The 6,066-nt window shown below is 43.3% G+C and overlaps 1 long non-coding RNA gene across 1 annotated transcript; it reads left to right on the forward strand.

The window, feature by feature from the left end:
- The first annotated feature begins 4,270 nt into the window (after positions 1 to 4,270).
- On the forward strand, positions 4,271 to 5,543 carry LOC138667529 (uncharacterized). The gene is made up of 3 exons (XR_011318806.1): positions 4,271 to 4,703; positions 4,820 to 5,034; positions 5,436 to 5,543. It is a non-coding gene; the product is annotated as an uncharacterized lncRNA (long non-coding RNA).
- The last annotated feature ends 523 nt before the right edge of the window (positions 5,544 to 6,066 follow it).

The following is a 6,066-nucleotide window of genomic DNA, read 5'->3' on the forward strand; positions in this document are numbered from 1 at the left end:
GGTGACTCAGATAAACTTATCCTCAGAAGCAGAGGTGACTCTTGGTCTTCCTTTCCTGGGGCGGTCCTCATGTGAGCCAGTTTCTTCGTAGCGCTTGATGATTTTTGCAACTGTACTTGGGGACACTTTCAAAGTTTTTCCAATTTATCAGACTGATTGACCTTCATTTCTTAAAGTAATGATGACCACTCATTTTTCTTTACTTAGCTGCTTTTTTCTTGCCATAATACAAATTCTAACAGTCTATTCAGTAGGACTATCACCTTTGTATCCACCAGATACCCAACCCCATTTATAAGGCAAGAAATCCCACTTATTAAACCTGACAGGGCACACCTGTGAAGTTAAAACCATTTACATTGACTACATCTTGTAGCTCATCAAGAGAATGCCAAGAGTGTGCAAAGCAGTCATCAAAGCAAAAGGTGGCTACTTTGAAGAACCTAGAATATAAGACATATTTTCAGTTGTTTCACACTTTTTTGTTAAGTATATAATTCTACATGTATCAATTCATAGTTTTGATGCTTTCAGTGTGAATTTACAATTTTCATAGTCATGAAAATACAGAAAAATCTTTAGAAGGTGTGTGCAAACTTTTGGTCTGTACAATATATATATATACACACATATATATATATATATATATATATATATATATATATATATATATATATATATATATATTATCAGAAAAAGAAAAGCAGCACAAAAAAATAATACAAAAGTGGACTTTATTGCCTGAGCGGCGTGGCAACGTTTCGGATACAAAAATCCTTTTTCAAGCTTGAACACTATGATTTTCAAGATTTTTGTATCCGAAACATTGCCATGCCGCTCAGGCAATAAAGTCCACTTTTGTATTTTTTTTTTTGTGCTGCTTTTCTTTTTCTGATACTATAACTGGAGGCTTTTTGTACTGCTGGTTGGGAAAGCTTTGCACGCCACTGAGGTAGTATTGGATGCTGTTCCAACTTTTTATATATATATATATATATATATATATATATATATATATATATATATATATATATATATATATATATATTACTGTTGTATCTACAGAATATGGAAAGCGTAGTGTTCAATTGTAGCCACTAAATGGTGGGCACTTTATTGTATGTAGTGTAATTAGTAACATAGTGTAGTAAATGGTTAACTGTAGGAGGGGCTGCTGGGTGGTAAGCTAGGAACGTTCCCTTAGGTAGTCAGAAGGGCCTAGGTGTCCAAAGCATCCACTGTTATGAACTGGTGATTCAGAAACACAATGGACCTGGTGGTTAAGAGCACACAAAGTGACCTGATAGCTACTAATAACATAGGACGAGCTCTGAGACGTGGGAACTCTGCTGACCGCAATCCCTAATCCTATCACACCACACTAGAGGTAGCCGTGGAGCGCTCCTGACCAGACCTAGGCGCCTCGGGCACAGCCTGAGAAACTAGCTAGCCCTGAAGATAGAAAAATAAGCCTACCTTGCCTCAGAGAAATTCCCCAAAGGAAAAGGCAGCCCCCCACATATAATGACTGTGGGTAAAGATGAAAATACAAACACAGAGATGAAATAGGTTTAAGCAAAGTGAGGCCCGACTTACTGAATAGACCGAGGATAGGAAAGATAGCTTTGCGGTCAGCACAAAAACCTACAAACAACCACGCAGAGGGCGCAAAAAGACCCTCCGCACCGACTAACGGTACGGAGGTGCTCCCTCTGCGTCCCAGAGCTTCCAGCAAGCAAGAAAAACCAATATAGCAAGCTGGACAGAAAAAAATAGCAAAAAAAGTAACACAAGCAGAACTTAGCTTATGCAGTGAAGACAGGCCACAAAAACGATCCAGGAGAGAGCAAGACCAACACTGGAACATTGACCGGAGGCCAGGAACAAAGAACTAGGTGGAGTTAAATAGAGCAGCACCTAACGACTTAACCTCGTCACCTGAGGAAGGAAACTCAGAAGCCGCAGCCCCACTCACATCCACCAAAGGAAGCTCATAGACAGAACCAGCTGCAGTACCACTCACGACCACAGGAGGGAGCTTGACCACAGAATTCACAACAGTACCCCCCCTTGGGAAGGGGTCACCGAACCCTCACCAGAGCCCCCAGGCCGACCAGGATGAGCCAAATGAAAGGCACGAACCAGATCGGCAGCATGAACATCAGAGGCAAAGACCCAGGAATTATCCTCCTGACCATAACCCTTCCAATTAAGCAGGTACTGGAGTTTCCGTCTCGAAATACGAGAATCCAAAATCTTCTCCACTATATACTTCAACTCCCCCTCAACCAAAACCGGGGCAGGAGGATCAACGGATGGAACCACAGGTGCCACGTATCTCCGCAACAATGATCTATGGAATACATTATGGATGGAAAAAGAAGCTGGAAGGGTCAAACGAAAAGACACAGGATTAAGAACCTCAGAAATCCTATACGGACCAATGAAACGAGGCTTAAACTTAGGAGAGGAAACTTTCATAGGAATATAACGAGACGACAACCAAACCAAATCCCCAACACGAAGTCGGGGACCCACACAGCGCCTGTGGTTAGCGAAACGTTGAGCCTTCTCCTGGGACAATGTCAAATTGTCCACTACATGAGTCCAAATCTGCTGCAACCTATCCACCACAGTATCCACACCAGGACAGTCTGAAGACTCAACCTGCCCTGAAGAGAAACGAGGATGGAAACCAAAATTGCAGATAAACGGCGAAACCAAAGTAGCCGAGCTGGCCCGATTATTAAGGGCGAACTCAGCCAAAGGCAAAAAGGACACCCAATCATCCTGATCAGCAGAAACAAAGCATCTCAGATATGTTTCCAAGGTCTGATTGGTTCGTTCAGTTTGGCCATTTGTCTGAGGATGGAAAGCCGAGGAAAAAGACAAATCAATGCCCATCCTAGCACAAAAGGCTCGCCAAAACCTCGAAACAAACTGGGAACCTCTGTCAGAAATGATGTTCTCCGGAATGCCATGTAAACGAACCACATGCTGGAAAAACAATGGCACCAAATCAGAGGAGGAAGGCAATTTAGACAAGGGTACCAAATGGACCATCTTAGAGAAGCGATCACAAACCACCCAAATGACCGACATCTTTTGAGAGACGGGGAGATCCTAAATAAAATCCATAGAGATATGTGTCCAGGGCCTCTTCGGGACCGGCAAGGGCAAAAGCAACCCACTGGCACGAGAACAGCAGGGCTTAGCCCGAGCACAAATCCCACAGGACTGCACAAACGAACGCACATCCCGCGACAGAGACGGCCACCAAAAGGATCTAGCCACCAAATCTCTGGTACCAAAGATTCCAGGATGACCAGCCAACACCGAACAATGAACCTCAGAGATAACTCTACTCGTCCATTTATCAGGGACAAACAGTTTCTCCGCTGGGCAACGGTCAGGTCTATTAGCCTGAAATTTTTGCAGCACCCGCCGCAAATCAGGGGAGATGGCAGACAAAATTACCCCCTCTTTGAGAATACCCGCCGGCTCAGGAAACCCCGGAGAGTCGGGCACAAAACTCCTAGACAGGGCATCCGCCTTCACATTTTTAGAGCCCGGAAGGTACGAAACCACAAAGTCAAAACGGGAGTAAAACAGCGACCAACGAGCCTGTCTAGGATTCAACCGTTTGGCAGACTCGAGATACGTCAAGTTCTAGTGATCAGTCAAGACCACCACGCGATGCTTAGCTCCTTCAAGCCAATGACGCCACTCCTCGAATGCCCACTTCATGGCCAGCAACTCTCGATTGCCAACATCATAATTACGCTCAGCAGGCGAAAACTTCCTGGAAAAGAAGGCACATGGTTTCATCACCGAGCCATCAGAACTTCTTTGCGACAAAACAGCCCCTGCTCCAATCTCAGAAGCATCAACCTCGACCTGGAACGGGAGCGAAACATCTGGTTGGCAAAACACAGGGGCAGAAGAAAAACGACGCTTCAACTCCTGAAAAGCTTCCACAGCAGCAGAAGACCAATTGACCACATCAGCACCCTTCTTGGTTAAATCAGTCAACGGTTTAGCAATACTAGAAAAATTATTGATGAAGCGACGATAAAAATTAGCAAAGCCCAGGAACTTTTGCAGACTCTTCAGAGATGTCGGCTGAGTCCAATCATAAATGGCCTGAACTTTAACACTAGAACTACTGATGGAGTCATTTTGACTCCTTTCGTTTTTTATTTCTCTTCTGTGACTACATTTTTCAGAATTCCGGCTTGAAACTCGGTGACTTTTCCTCAAATATGATGTGAAAAAAGATTTTGTGAGAATAAATAATTTCGGTAAAAAATTTGCGCGTTTTTTTCAAAATTTACCAAGAACTACTGAAGGGAGTCATTTTGACTCCCTACTGTATTTTGAGGTCCTTTTGTCACTAAATGTTGCTATAAAGTTTTGTGCATAATTTTTTCACTCTGTCTTATTTACCCTGATGTTCATATAGATGTAGTTCAATTTACATGTCAACTTTTCACATTTTCCTTGTGTTTTACCTGCTTGTATTACTGTGTAATGCTGAACAAAATAGCTTGTTTACTCTAGGCTCTAATCTAATGCTAATGAAGGGTGGTATTTTTCTAAGGTCCTAGCAGGAGACAGTATTCTGGATAGTAACTTTACTTTCAGTTCAGCTGAAGAGACAAAGAGAACAGACGCAGACATACGAGCTCTGAAGACTCATACAGGTATGAATTGTTATGAAATAGTTTAGCTGTCTGTCAACTGATTCAGCCCACCTACTTTTGAAGGTGGCAGAACAGTTATTATTTCTTTTAGTTTTCATTTCATTTCTATTTTTCAGCAGGGAACTATATAGAATTATGGAATTTGTGAGGAATATGGAGAGAAGATGTTTGATAAAGCCTCAGGATATTCTGGCTACTTTGCAATCCATACCGGAGGATGAATCGGAATCCGAAATGCAGGAACATGTATTTGATTCTGACAGTGATGAAGATTTCATTCCTCAGAACATATCAAGTGAATCTGAAGACTCAGAAGGAACAAATCCAGAAGGTAAGTAGTTATGTGTATTTATTTGTTCTTCCACACACTGAGTTAGGGCCTGTGCACACTAGCAGAATTCTGGCTGAATAGCTATCTGGATATTCTTGCCGCAATACAGGCCGTACCTGCCCGCTCATGCCTGAAGCTCCGCTCCGAACCCCGGGCTGGAGCCGCTGTCAGGGACAGAGCAGCGCGTGCTTACGCACGAGCACGGCTCCGTCCCAGACAGCGGCTCCAGCCTGGGGTTCGGAGCGGAGCTTCAGGTATGAAACTCCGCTCTGTACCTGAGCGGGCAGGTACAGGCCGGATTGTGGTGAGAATATCCGATCGGATATTCCGCCGCTAATCCAGCCAGTGTGCACAGACCCTTACAAAACAAAAATTCTAAATATTCATCAACTTTTTTCCAGATATTCCAAGCACATCAACTGGGGATCGGGCTCATGCAGTTATGTTGCCTCGTGACCATCCTCCTGGTCGTGGACAGAAAAAATCAGCAAAACGTCCCAGAAATGAAAGAACAACAGATAACGATGGCGGCGAAGGTAATGCAACAACAAACACCAGAGAAGGCGAATCTGAAGGAATACTAGTTTCAGCGGATGGTATTCAATGGAAACCTGTTGAAATTGGAAAACACTTGCCTGGTAGGCGTGACAGCCAAAATATTCTTCGAGAAGCACCTGGCCCTACAGGATACGCCAGAAGAAATATCATTATCGATAGTCCTTTGAGCGCATGGCGTTTATTTTTTGATTCATATATATTGACACATATAAAGAACTGTACGCTTGCAGAAGCATGCAGGAACAATAATTTACAGTTTACTCTATCTGATGAGGAGCTAGATGCATTCATTGCGATATTCTATGCTCGTGGAATATCTGGCACGAACCGTCACTCGATTAGCAGTATTTGGTGTAATGACTGGGGAATACCGTTTTGCAAAGCGACAATGTCTAGGGACCGCTTTGTTGAAATTATGAGGTTTCTCAGATTTGATGAGAAATCTACTCGATCGGAGAGACTGCAAACGGACAA

Source organism: Ranitomeya imitator, chromosome 2 (genome assembly GCF_032444005.1).
Source record: "Ranitomeya imitator isolate aRanImi1 chromosome 2, aRanImi1.pri, whole genome shotgun sequence".
Taxonomy (NCBI): Eukaryota; Metazoa; Chordata; class Amphibia; order Anura; family Dendrobatidae; genus Ranitomeya; species Ranitomeya imitator.